The following is a 14229-nucleotide window of genomic DNA, read 5'->3' as shown; positions in this document are numbered from 1 at the left end:
GAACAATAGGAGAATAGACTGCCGAAGTTTTGCACCCTATTTTATTTTTAAGACACTAGCCGAGCGCAACAGACAAGCCCGCTGAAAAGACGAGAAACACTTCATACTCTCCTCCATCAACATTAGTAGTGGCTAGAAACTGCACGTCCACTTGCCAGGGTGGGATGGCGAGCAAGTTTGTTTTGCAATGGCGGTTTAAAATTTGAGTTAAGAAATGCAAAGCGGATTAGAGAGAATAAAATAGTTTTTTGACCTAACGTATCGATGCTCAGGAAAGCTGATGATGCAACTCAAACTGGGAGTGATATTATTAAAAGCTGGTAATGGTGTATATGTCCCACCTAAACTCCCCCCCCCCTCCCCGCCCCTTTTCGTTGTGGTGACACCGATTTACCCACCGCCGATCCGAGGCTCCTTCTCGTCGCCGCCAACCACTATTTCACGACGGTTATCACTACGGTCATTCCCCTCGCTACCACCGCTGCCTCTTTCACAAGTTGGGCAGTCGGCGGACAGCGGCCGTAGCGCCGTTATCAGATGATTGCGAAGAATGAACAGCAGCGCGAATGGGTGTAAAAACACCCGAAATCCGCCAAAACCGCCGCCGCTGAGAATGTTGCCCCGGTCGTTGCCACCATAAATTCCACCTCGCCCACTATAGCTGCAGTTCTCTGCCGGTTGAAAGCGACTTGCCCCGTTGGGACGCCAGCGTAAGCACATAATTGTTCATTAGCTTGAAAGCCATTCCGAGCAACATGGTCGCGTCGACAGCCCGTGCTGACCAGCTGGCCAAAGTTTTCTGTCGAAATATTAATAATAAATCTTAGTCTGGCCGCATATAAAGTCTTTCTCTTTTCGCCGGTGTATTTGACGCCCTATTATGCGCCCATCCCCGTTTGCTGGTTTAGGCGTACATGGTGTGGGTGTAGAAGGAGGGAGCATGCACGAACAACAGGGCTTAATGCCGCTACTTGTCACATACCCATAGTGGCGGTGGGGGATTTAATCGTGGGTGTCTCATGGCTGAATGCATCCTGTGAACTGCCCTCCGCCATCGAGCGGTTTGGGTCCGGTTTGCTGTGTTGGACAGACAATAACATGCTTACGCCTCGGCAGCGAAAGGGACATGTGGGTCCTCTAGATTAAAGGTCAAGGCCTTCGAGGTGTTATTTCGCTATGGGACGGACGCATGTCATTCGCTTCAAGAAAAAAGAGCGGAAACTAAAGAAGCGGCAGCCCGAACAGAAGCGCGAATGGGCGCGAAAAGAATTGAAACTTGCTGCCGCCACCGTTGCCGCCTCAAGTTTCAGTTGGCCGAGTAATTGCGAATCCCTCCCGGATGGACCGCAACTGGCCCGCTTCGAATGCCGGTGTGGGCCAATACCATTTGTTCAGGTTAAAGGGCATTAAGAGCAACATATTCGACAGTTTCTTGCTCTTTTATCACCCGCTCATGAGCGGTTTCCGTTTTATGCTTGCACAGGTTGAAAAATGAGGAGGGAGGCACGCGCACCTACAGATATTATGTCCTTACTGATAACATGTCCGTTGTGTTGCTGTGAGCCTTAAGCGTTGACGTCAATCAGCCCAGTGTTACCGGTCCGGGGTCCTCAGTGGCAGAGTGGATTGTATTGGCGTGCAACACAAACAATAAGGTGCCTACAATGCGGGAGGGCAAGAGACAACTCCTTGCTTGTCCGCGAGGTAAAGGCTCGGGTCTTCTTAAATTTTATTCTGGTAATTGGCTAGGAAGTATGGTCGGTCGTGAATTACAAACAAATGTGTTTTGTTTCATGCACTCCGTGGAGGGCGGGGATTCGCAGGTCATCCGTTTTCACAGAGTGGAAGGTCTGTAATTGTTTTTCGGTTGAGATAATAGGAATGTGAGTACTGCCTCTTTCCCTGCGCGTGAAACACAATACAGCCCCGAATGCGACCTTTTCGCAACGTTTGAGCATCAACGATGATGGGATTTGCACAGGAAATATTCTGACGGCCCTCATTTATCGATTTTTTGCCGATATATGGCCTAACTTAACATTTTCGAGTCACGCGTGCGATAAAAGTGGGCAAAGGGCCAACAAAGCTGCGAGTTGTTTAGCATTCACTGTGGAATAACCCCCAGGTGGCTACAAACTAAAACAAAGCAAGCGAGAGGCGCGCTAAAAGTATGTTGGAAGAACTTCCTGGCCAAAAGCCTTGCTGTCGAGATACCGACGAACGGATACGTGTAATATTAGTAGTAAAGAATTTATATTCGGCACAAAGTACAGCACGAGCATGGCGTCCGCCTGGGCGACCAATCTGCGCTGTTCTTCTCTTCAGAGCTAAGCATGTTGGTCAGGTGGTTACGTCATGTATAGCTCAGCCGCCGGGCAGTAAAGTAGGCAATGAGATAAGTCAGCATAGGCTGTGGGACAATCGGGAAAATAGAGGTCAGATCGCTAACGATAGTAAAATAGGCGAGAGGGAGTAATCGGAGCGTTCATATGAATGGGCCGGAGAAGTCGAGCCTCCGTCAGGGTTAGGGATAGATGAGGACGAGTGTAGAGGCGTTAATCCACATGGAGCGGGAGGTAGACATTTTGAAGCTGTGGGGCACAGAGAGTCTCCCACTGTCTTTTGAGAGCTCCGGCCAGGGTATCAAGGGTGCCCGAGAAAGAGTATCACAGGTTGCTTATGGGCCAAGTCATTGCAGTCAATCCCGGAATGTCCAGGGAACAATTGGAAGGAAACGATGGATGGCTAGAGCGGTGACCGCTCGTTAGATCTCATGTTGATGTATACAAGGTAGGGAGTGGTTGTCTATGCGTATAAGGGAGGCGGGAGTGTCAAAAAGGACTGTGTACTAAGGGAAAGGGGGAAGGAAAGGAAAGGGCAGGAGAGTTTGGGAAATGGGGAGAACCTCAAGGAATATTGCTTTCGAAGGAGGAAGGTGCGGCCCGCTGGTTTTGGCTCTGTGTTTCGGCTTCAGCAGGGTTAGAGTGGTACAGGTCACGGCCGCAAGAGCCGGGAGGTGCCAGATAGGAGGCATTTATGAGCAACGGCCTGGGTTGCGAAGAGAGGAAAATGATGCTGGGCCACCGCATGACGATGCCCTGCATGAAGGACAGGAGACACATTCCACGGGGAGGGATGATACAAAGGAACAAAGGATGGGCGCCGAAATTTCATCGCGAGGGGTAACAGGGAGACGAAACTCGGAGACATACCCACCTAAGTCAGTAGCCACTGAACCTTACGGGAAAGGGAGATCTTAGATAGCTGGAAATCACGGTGGAGGTTGAAGACACCACGAGAGAATGAAAGAGGCCTGTGGGAAAGTGCTTATAAGCACCGTTGGTGGTGGGAAGCTTGAGTGTTTCCTTGAAGAGTTTCACCGGGTCGGTTTCAAGGGTATCAAGTTTCGTGTTCGGGAGGGAGAAGGAAGACAAAGTACAACAACGTTTTGAGGGCGAGAGCGTGGGCTAACCGGAAAGTATTATCTTCATCGAGACGCACTTGATGAGTGACCAGACGAAGCAGGCGGTAGGTTACCGAGTGACAGGTCGCGACGGTGCTGTGTATCGTTTGTACGTTCCTGGATGTACGAAAAAAAAGACAATAACTTACATTTGGTGACGACAGAAACGATAGAGGCAGAAATATTGAAGGAAATGAGGGGTTGTGGGTTCGCTGATTACGATGAATGGGTGGGAAGGAGAAGCTGGTACTTTTCCGGATCAGAAGAGGGACCAACAGCGGTGAGAAACGAGTCATTGATGTCCAATCCACGCTGCAGCCCATCCAACACGTGACCCGGAGAGCCAGGCTGACACCAGAGTGCAATGTTGTTGGCGTAAAAGATGTAATGAAGATAAGGAATTTTAGTTCGCTGGGAAGCGAGACGGGTCATAGGAATGTTTAAAAGGGTGGTACAAAAAAAGAACAGCACCACGGGGGACTCCTTCGGGCGACGGGGTGGGAGTCGGACAGATAGGTGTCGACCCGGAACCGAGCCAATTGGTTACAGAGGACGAAGTGTAGAGAGGAGTACGTGCGGGAGCCGCAACGTAGTGCGACAAACTGGGGCAAGATGTGGTCACCCTTTGCTGGCCAGTAAGTGGATGCCAATTTTCTCGATTTTGGCTGGAGCTACTTTTTTTTCAAATTTGGGAGCCGGTAAGAAAATTGACATGCATTCACTGACTAGCAAAAGATGCGCATGCGCATTTAGCTATCTTGACAGCAAGGTGCTGAGACAGAAAGTGGGGCCCTAATACTTTTCACCCACCACTCTGTTGCTTCGTTGTTTGTGTCCGCAAGTGCCTGACTGTCCTGTCATGAGGTGTAGTAAAAATTCAAAGCTTTTTATCAGACCACAAGATAAACTTGTATATGAGGCGTTTGGTTTTGGAAATGAGCCAGATCCACCTTACCTGAATTTGTGAAATAAGCGAAGTTTGTTTCCGGACTTAAATCCAGCGCCGTCAAAGCTATTATACATATGTTGTCAGCCAGGTGAAGTGTATGGCCACAAGTAAGTAAAAATTATGCCGTGAATTTGTGCAATATTTTGGAGATAATTTTAGATTTGGCTCATAGTGAATTGGAACACTCAAGTTCTTGTTGCATTCTTATGAAAACTTTATCTAAATTGACTTTCAAGAAATGTGCGATTGACTTTTGGTGTAAAAGGCATTACAAATATGCAACGGGGCCTCAAGAACAGTAGAAGTATACATAAAGGACCGGTGAGTCCTCTTGGCACCATTAGCTGACCTTTTCGAATTTTTTCCTAGTATAGTTGTCTTGGGCACCACTCGAGGCACTCATGAAGTAATCAAGCTCTTCTCTTTGCCAGGAATTTCCAAAACGCTTCACAAGAAGGCTGCTCATATTTTATTCACATTATTGAAGTGGTTCGTACTCCCACAGCAAGGGAGGGGGGGGGGGGGATTTACCAGAGCTTTTAAGCGGCGCCCTGTTTGTTAAGTACTAAATTTTTACCATTTAGGTAAGTATTAAAGTAGTAAATATGAGAGAGAAATTGAATATAACCGGAGTTCTTTCGTAGAGACGGTTGAGACGAAACGCAATGATTGTTTCACATCTGTGTTTCTTTTCGCTCACTTTTTCTTCCGTTCACTTTGTCGTTGATATGTGGGGACAGATCTTTCGCCCATCTGCTAATTGCCGTCTGAATTCATAATAAGCCAGCTCTGAAAACCAAAAAACCTTCCCAGAACACCCACGAAATTGTCTGAACACACAAGCCAATAGCAAACTCCCATTGGTCAATTGCATTTGGCTCATTTTGATCCGTGAAACAGCAGGATCCACCTCATTTTCGATACGATATATGATCTGTGTACACGTTTTCAGGGCGTGATCTCAACTATTCTCTAGCCACCTCTTTTTAGGAGATAGATAGATAGATAGAACTTTATTTGAGCCCTTGAGGTCACCGTTGAGGCGGCCTCCGACGGGGTGGTCCCTTATTCACAGGGCCCATAAACGGCCAACACCTCCAGGCCCCGGGCCACTAGGGCCGCGTGGGTCGTTGCGGTGGGGCTAGACCGTAGCATCTCCCATCGCTCTTTGGGGGAAGGGGGTAGGGGGGTGGTGGTTGGGAATGGGATTTGTGGGATGGGGGCTTTGAGTGACGTACACTCTGCGATGACGTGTCGCAAGGTGCCTTTTTCTTGGCGACAGAAGGGGCATGTGTCTTGATATTGTTGTGGGAACATGGTGTAAAGTTGCCGAGTTTTTCTTGTCACTGCAGTTTTATCCCACTCAGTTTTGGTTTCGGGATCTGGCTCACTTATTACTGAAGAAAAAACGCGTGATATGTAAAAGGCATCACCAACTGCCTACTAGGTCAACCGCAGGATGAAGGCCTCTCCTATGGAACTCCAATCGCCCCTGTTCAGCACTGCTACAGTCCCTTCTGTGCCTCCGAATTTCCTTATTTCTTTCCTTCACTGAGTTCTTTCCTTCACCAAGCCATTCTTTCTTGTCAGATTCTTCCAATGAGAGGGCTTTTTGAAACAAAGTTTAGGTCTGTTGCGTCATCATGGCCCACACTGTGGTGGTTGTCCACGCATATGCTGTAGAGTTTTGTATCCTAGTTTCCTAGTTGTTGAAGACATTTGTTCCGTCGTGCATGCATATTTTGGTAGTCACAAAAACTGCCGCGAAATTCGCATAATTGAACAGAATTTTAACGTGCACTTTATTAGTGAAGCGAGACTAGAGCCTTTGATACTTTGACTTCGTCGTGTGCACCCACACACATACCCGTGTCTAAAACATCCCACCTAAGCCTGCACCAAAACTTTGGGCGATATCTTCAAGCTTCTTGTCTTTCTCGCGTCGAAACAAGCTTGGGCCGAAAGCAGGAGTGCCGCGAGGAGATTGATTCCTCCACACGTGCGGTACAGGTTTTCATACGAGCCTCCATAGTCCCGAAAAATACCTGCGTTCAAAAAAAGTAGTGTCACTGCAACCAATGACAGCGGAAAGATTATTCACAAAATGAAGGCTGAGAGTTCGTTATAATTGTGGCTACAGTACTGTGAGGCAATTTGCAGGTTTTTCATCAAATCATCCGCAACGTAACGTAGTAGGGCTAAACCTTGTACAACGCTCTGTAAAACAAACCACGGGGCCTTGATTACAATTTGCATTATATAACATGTTACGCACGACTCACAAAACATAAGTTATAATTAAACTCAATGCAGGTGGGATGGCACAATATGTATAAAGATAACCGCGTAACTTTATGCCAATTGAAAGCGCCGGTGTGGGATTTATGCAATTCCAGACGTTAATGTAATTTTAGAAGCATCATGATTCTGTGGCGCCATAGCGCAAAAATATTGACACATGCATGGAAAATCTCTGAGAAGACATAAGAACGCATAATTTTGTTTCGCTCTACTTTTCAATCCAAAAAGGTGCTCTCTTCCTCGATGAGCACTAAGGTAATTTTCCCGGGTGCTGAAAGAGTGGCGCCACTTTTCCGCCCGCAAGGGCCGCCATTGCACTACCCCTTTTTTTTCTCTTACAATGGTAAAAACCAACCCAACTAGCGTTTTGAACTAAATGACTGAGGGTGCTGCGGGTAATTACATATACCTCATATGTACTTGCAGTTTTAGCTAAACAAGGTGAGATGTATGACAAGCGTCAGTGGTTCAGGAGTTTCGAACGATTCTTACTGTATAAACCACTTGGTTTTCGAAGCCCCTGCGTGAAGCCCTACGACGGTACGGCAGGCTCTACTTAGGTCTGTTATCTCGCTGCGCCACCTGATTTCGGTAGTCACATGACACCGAGCGCTACAGCAAGCTACGACGACAAGGCGAACCCCTAAATAGCTCTACGCTCAAAACGATTCTCGTGGTAGGAATCGAACGCGGGTCTCTCACGTTATGAATCCGTCGTCTAGTCGATTGGGCTATCGTGTTTCTTGTTCGAGCACGCAGCGTTTGCTTCGGGTTCGTAGCGCGAGAGCTGGCTTTGCACTTCTGCAGAGTTGCAGTAGACTTTGACGTTGGATATTGGGAGATTGTTTTTTTGCACTATAGGAGGGTGTATTTTTGACTTTGATATAACTCAGTAAGCATGAAAAAAGCTTCAATTTTTATGCATCTCCTTTAATAAAGGGGGCAGACATAAGAAAAGCCAAGGTAAAGCCAGTGAAGACCACCAGCTCTGCTGTTTCCTCAGTTTTTGCATCTCAACTGCGAAAGCGGCCGGATTTTTTGCGTATTTTTGTTCGCTTTCGTTTGTTTCCCTTTTCGCACGAATTAGACTGAACGGCACTATGACGTTGTGCTCGTATCTTTTTCTTTGTTCTGAATTTTAAATTCTGCATCATATTGTGTTTTCGAGACTTATGTTTAGATATTCCTATGCCACGCGTGCAGAAATAAAGAGCGTTTCCCACGTTATTTAATCAAGAACCTGTGTAGTTCGACGGCTTTTGTTTAGTATAGTATCCCGGCATTTTTAAATTGCGCTGAGTAATATGTGATCTCGAAAACTGTTTATAAATTTACGAGTTCAACGTGGATAATAATTATCAATGCGGTTCGTCAACGACAGTTGTGGACCCCACTAAAATTGATAAGCATGTAAGGTGACACTAAGATTGTAAAGCGACCTGAACGTTTTTACGGCATGGCATATAAATGAGGCGCGTTTGTGTAAGCAACTCACCTAAAATTGAAGGCTCTGAGAAGACGAGTGGCAGCGACACGACACCCATGAGTCCTAAAGAAAGCGCCAGACTGCGAACACCCATATAGTCACCCACCAGGACTGGCTGTATCGTGATCAAGAAGCCAAATTGAAGACCACCCACAAAAGTTATTACGCACATGCTGGACAAGGCGTCGACGTGAGGTATGATAACAAAACACTGGGCGAGAACCCCGCATGCCAAAGCAGCCAGTGCAGAACGTGCACATTGTAGTTTGTCCGCAACAAATGGAATTACCACGCTTCCGCAGACTGCCCCCAAACATAACAGGGTTATCAATTGTGCCGCTTCTTCGGGTGTCACTCCCTTATCTTCGCCATAGTCCGCAATCGTAGAACTGAGTATTGGAAACGTGAAGTCTGTAGCCAGCGCAACAACCAGAAGAACGTAAAAACAAGGGTTGCGGAACAAAGAAACCGCTTGCAGTCGTACGTCCTCGTTACGGGTGCCCACATTTGAGCAAATGCTTTCTGAGCGGGGTGACGAAGGCTGCTTTTGGAGACCAAGCGCACACGACGGTTTTCTTCCGTTCCCACCTTCTTTTTGCCCGCCGTGTTCAGCGGCAACGTCTCTTTCTTGACATTCACAACTCTGAGTAGAGTTGTCCCGAAGACTCCGGTCAGCGGGTTCAACTCTCACACTTTGAGCAAATACGTTTGTAGCCTTTTCCTGGTGCTTTTTGCTCTTGCAGCGTCTGAATGCAGACCAGACGACAGGACGAGGATTCCGAAGCATGAGGATCAATGGTATCAGGTTAAGCATGACGCCACCGGTGATGAAGAGCGTTCCTTTGAGCCCGTACGCAGACGATGACCATATAAGAAGCGAAGGTCCTGCGACGCCCGCCAAACATCCTGCGGCGACTGTGATTCCTAATGCGACGCTTCTGTACCGGTAAAAGTAGGAGAGCAAGTAGACGGATATGGATATCTGAAGAACACCTCGGCACGCCCCTGAAAGCACAAGAGGTCGAACGACGAGATTTCTTTGAGTGAGGATTCACAACTCGTACGTGGCAACATGCGTTAAAATTGCATTAACTATCAATATTCTCTCACTACCTGTTCAAAACGTACGTAGAAACAATGAACGTCAAAGAAAACTTTAGGACAATGTGCAGTATTTACAGATTTCAGGGGCAAGCCAAACCAAAAAAGCTGGGGACCTATTTACTATTTATTGCACTGGCACACTTGAATACCTAGTTTTAGCTCCTCAGGGCAAATAGTTGGACATGAAATCACAATTCAAATGCGCTTTTACGCTTTTACCAGCCGTCAATAACATGCGCTCACTATCTAAATGTACGCAGCCGCGCGCTCCTCCTCACGACGTCCCAAACAACGGCTGTTGCTGACAGGAGAATACGTCAGGAGAATACTCCAATGATATCAAGAAAACTTTACAGTTTGTGTGCTTACTGTTTGCAAATTCCTTAGACAACACACATTTTTGTCGCTGTATAGTAACCTCCCATGTCATATTTATAGTAAAAGAGAGCTGATCGTTCCGCAACATCCTTCCTTAGTTGACATCAAAACCTCTTTAAATTTCCAAGGGAGACCAACTGTGCACAGTACTTTCGAATCTGGATCCGCCGGATCGTTCTACCTATGTTTGAGTTGTTCCTACTCGTCTCCTTCAGCGCGGATAATAATGACTGGTACAACGGCCCAATAATGCGCCAGTAAAACCGCCGCATACGGGACAATCAAGATGAAAGTTAGCACCTGTTATTCCCTTAAGCAACTTAGTCTCGCTTGCTGTGTAGCTTAATCTCTACTGCTTTCGTTTCGAAGGCAGTAACATAGGTCCGATTCCCACTTCTGCCTAATCAAAGGTTTCTGGACCATGTTTATTATAACTTTTTTGGTCAGCTGAGTTGTAGACGGAGACATTGCAAGAATGACTTTTTAATAGCCCACGAACCATAACTTCTATATTACGACCACAGCCATTATTACACGTTTTTTGCCACTTCTGGAGCACATGCTCCCCATATAAGATGAAAATTTAAAACTTATGGCCATGTGTCGCTGGGGTATGAAGAAGGTGAGGGTGGAATGCGTTTGAAGGTAAAGCTGGCACCACATCTAGTTCTTTGAGGCTCGCACAGTCCGTATTCATGGACCATTTCATCGGCAACTTCAGGAATTTAAATACGAAGCAAACTTGTTCGTGTACCTGTGAATCATTTGCCATTATACCGCAGGGCACACTTTCGAATAAAAAAAAGTTGAAGTCCTGGGAGCAGAGCCGATAAAGCCCATTTGCTTTCGTTTTTCATCTCATTTACTTTAGCTCTCAATTTATCTCGTTTTTTTCTCGGTATTTTGTTGTCATCGTCAGGAGTTCTACAGGAGGCACCTCCGTAGGCTGTCGATGCACCTGAAGTACCATTCCCCCCCAAAAAAAGGGCAGAAATGGTGAGTGATCGCGGAACTCCTCATATACCATCATCGCTTTACGAGAGGCTTGGGAAGAAATTTCCGCGTATCGGCTTTATTGGCTGCAAATGTAACCTTAAGCGACAATCTTCAGCCGCGCTGCAACGCAACTTCAAGCCTTGTTTCCAATGCCGCCTTCACGCCCTTGCCCCTCCTTAATAGCACGTAGAAATCAGTGGGTATTTTTCCAAAGTACTTACTTGTACTTTCCAAACTTTCCATACTTTCGAAACTCTTGAACTTTTCAAAGTACTTTCCAAAGTACTTTCTAAAACAATGCTGGTACGGTATCAAGTCAGACGGGTAGTCAGACTGATCGTGCGATGTCTCTAAAAGCTCCCTCTCTCCGTCCCTCATTCCCTCACTTCCTCTTTCTATCTATCTATCTATCTATCTATCTATCTATCTATCTATCTATCTATCTATCTATCTATCTATCTATCTATCTATCTATCTATCTATCTATCTATCTATCTATCTATCTATCTATCTACTTGTCTGTCTGTCTGTCTGTCTGTCTATCTATCTATCTATCTATCTATCTATCTATCTATCTATCTATCTATCTATCTATCTATCTATCTATCTATCTATCTATCTATCTATCTATCTATCTATCTATCTATCTATCTATCTATCTATCTATCTATCTATCTATCTATCTACTTGTCTGTCTGTCTGTCTGTCTGTCTGTCTATCTATCTATCTATCTATCTATCTATCTATCTATCTATCTATCTATCTATCTATCTATCTATCTATCTATCTATCTATCTGTCTGTCTGTCTGTCTGTCTGTCTGTCTGTCTGTCTGTCTGTCTGTCTGTCTGTCTGTCTGTCTTTTTTCTCTCTCTGAGTCGTAGATATTATTCTGCCTCAAGTAGCGCTAGTTTTTTTCGGCTGAATAATTTGGTGGTAGGTCAACCATGTAAGTACTTTTAATAGTTTGGAGCGTTCTTTCGCGTTATTTTGCATAAGCCGGTCACCCGCGGCGGTAGTTCAATGGTTGAGGCGTTGTGCTGGTGCGTCGAAAACTAGGGGTGCGATCCAGGAAACCGCGGTCGTTTTCTGATGATGTGAAAAAAGAAAACACTTGTATGTCAATATTTCTAACCTGTTAGGGATTCCTGGGTAGCCTGAGTTATTTCGTACACCTTCACTAAAGCGCGCCGCAAAGCCTCGGTGCAGCTGGAATGTCAAAGCCACAAAAAAAAAGTTTGGTACGTCGCCATCATTAATCATACCCTTGCGCATCACTTGGGCGTAATTCGTCAACTAAATGGCGCTTTCAATGCTTTATGTCATCAGGCTTCAATGCTACCAATGAAACGTCGCACAAAGAGAAATTTTAGGGGAGTTTCAATCCGGCGCAGTAAAGATTGCGCTGATGTGCGGTTTCTTAGGGCTTGTTTTCATTTTCAAGGTTCCCTTCTACAAACTTGTGACCCTAACCAAGGAATACGCTGCACGATGTAACATTTTCGTGACTTCATCGAAGGTGAAGCAGCAACCAGTCATTCCATTGAGATGACTCCAGTGACTGGTCGGTGAAAATTAAGGAATTTTGAGGAAAGGCCGAAACAAAAGTTTAAATCGAGACAGGACAAAAGTAAAGCGTAGTTGAAAGGGAAGCGACTTATTTCATGTTTCGAAAATGGAACCTAAGTTTGCAGGCATTATTTCGGGTGCGCATTTTTAAATTTTTTTCCGTGCGTAAATAAGTATCATAATAAATTGACATTCACGGGATAAACTTGTATCGATAGTATTGTACTCCTTTTTAGGCATCGATTGATTGATTGTGGGGTTTAACGCGCCGACGCAACGCAGACGATGAGGCGCGCCGTAGTGGAGGGCTGCGGATTAATTTTGGCCACCTGGGGATCTTTAACGTGCGTCGAAATAGCGAACACACGGGCGTTTTTGCTTTTCGCCTCCATCAGAAAAGCGGCCGCCGCGGCCGGGAATCGAACCCGCGACCTCGTGCTCAGCAGCGTAACGCCTTAGCCACTGAGCCACCGCGGCGGGTCTATTTAGGGATAGCAACAGCTTGATGTGGGCGAGTTGGTTCGACATGATCGCAGCGTATAAAGACGCAAGAAAAACGCGGACACTAGAAGAAAAAACGCTCCCTTAGTCTTGCTCGTTTTTTCTTCTAATGTCCGTGTTTTTCTTACGCTTTTAAACCGTGTGATCCTTTATAGGGCTCAGTCAAACATTGTAAAAGAAGTTCCAACGAAAATATAAAACTTTGAACAAGTTCAAAGATCTATTGACAAAACTATGTATACCGCCATGGTGATTCCATTGAAGCGAGGTGCAAACAAATTGGACAATGTTGCATAGCGCCAGGAACATTCTGCTCCGACGACAACGAAGCAGAGTGCGGTACTATCTCACCGACGGTCAAGGCCGAACAGTGAAATTGTCGCATCACATTTAGTCATAGCTCACTTCACTCGTCTATATTCCATGTAACATATTTCATAGAGGCTTTGGTGTGTACCATGACATCGTAGCTATCGTCTCGGCTCTTACGACAGTCACATCGAGTCTGGAGCATCGCGTTTTCTCGCGCCAGCCATTGTGAGCCATGAACAGGACCATTCCAAAGCCATGTGTCCCTTGCAAATGCCACGCGCAGATTCTTCGACACCCAAGGTACCATCCTAGGTCAATGTAATATGAGCAGTCTTGCCCTAATATAACGACGATGCCACTCTGCGGCGCGCCTGCAAGAGTCTTGGACGTGTAACCTTGCGTCCGCACGCACTACTGTTTTCGAGTAGGTGTTTACGGACGGGATTACTACGATGAGCGGCAGGAAGGACTTTGCCATTCTTACTGTCCTCTGACTCATCGTACCCGCAAACGCAGCAGTACGTTCTTTGCGACCTCTACCGGCAAAACAGCAGATGATAAGGAAAGTGTAATATAAGACAAGAAAGGCAAAATATTCTTGGTGAACTTTGGTCTTAAGTGCTTTACAGGCAAAAGTCTCGGGTAGTACTGTGACAAGTACCGTTTATATACACGTTTGCTCGTACCCATAGCAGCCATGCAATTACACTGCCCTTAGGCCCTTTTATTCGCTTTATTTCAGTATATTCACCTTAATCTATACTGATTCACCTTATTATTCGTTCACTTTATTAGGTACTATCCCATGTTAGTGCACGTTACTTCAAATTCTCTTCGGTGGGGTAAAGTGCTATTATTACCTTAGGTTAGCTGAATGCATTCCTCCACACTAATTCCCACATAAATAAAACCTAATTCACATGCAAGTAACGGTAGTCTGTTTGAATGTATGCAAACCTTGGTTTCATCGGAATGCACGTTAATCTCACCGTATGAACCAATCCTATCAATCACCAATACACCATTCCTAATTTCCACCTGGCTAGGCAAACACTAGGAAACACTAGGCAAGTGTTATTAGATTGGTAATCCTTATTAATCTTCTCGAGACGACTGGCGTGATTAGGTTAATTTATGCCTTTTCTTGGTTCAATTGACTTTTTCTTCATTT

This window comes from Haemaphysalis longicornis, unplaced genomic scaffold (assembly GCF_048455015.1).
Source record: "Haemaphysalis longicornis isolate Haplotype H1 unplaced genomic scaffold, Haemaphysalis longicornis Haplotype H1 scaffold_7, whole genome shotgun sequence".
Taxonomy (NCBI): Eukaryota; Metazoa; Arthropoda; class Arachnida; order Ixodida; family Ixodidae; genus Haemaphysalis; species Haemaphysalis longicornis.
This window is presented reverse-complemented; position numbering follows the sequence as displayed.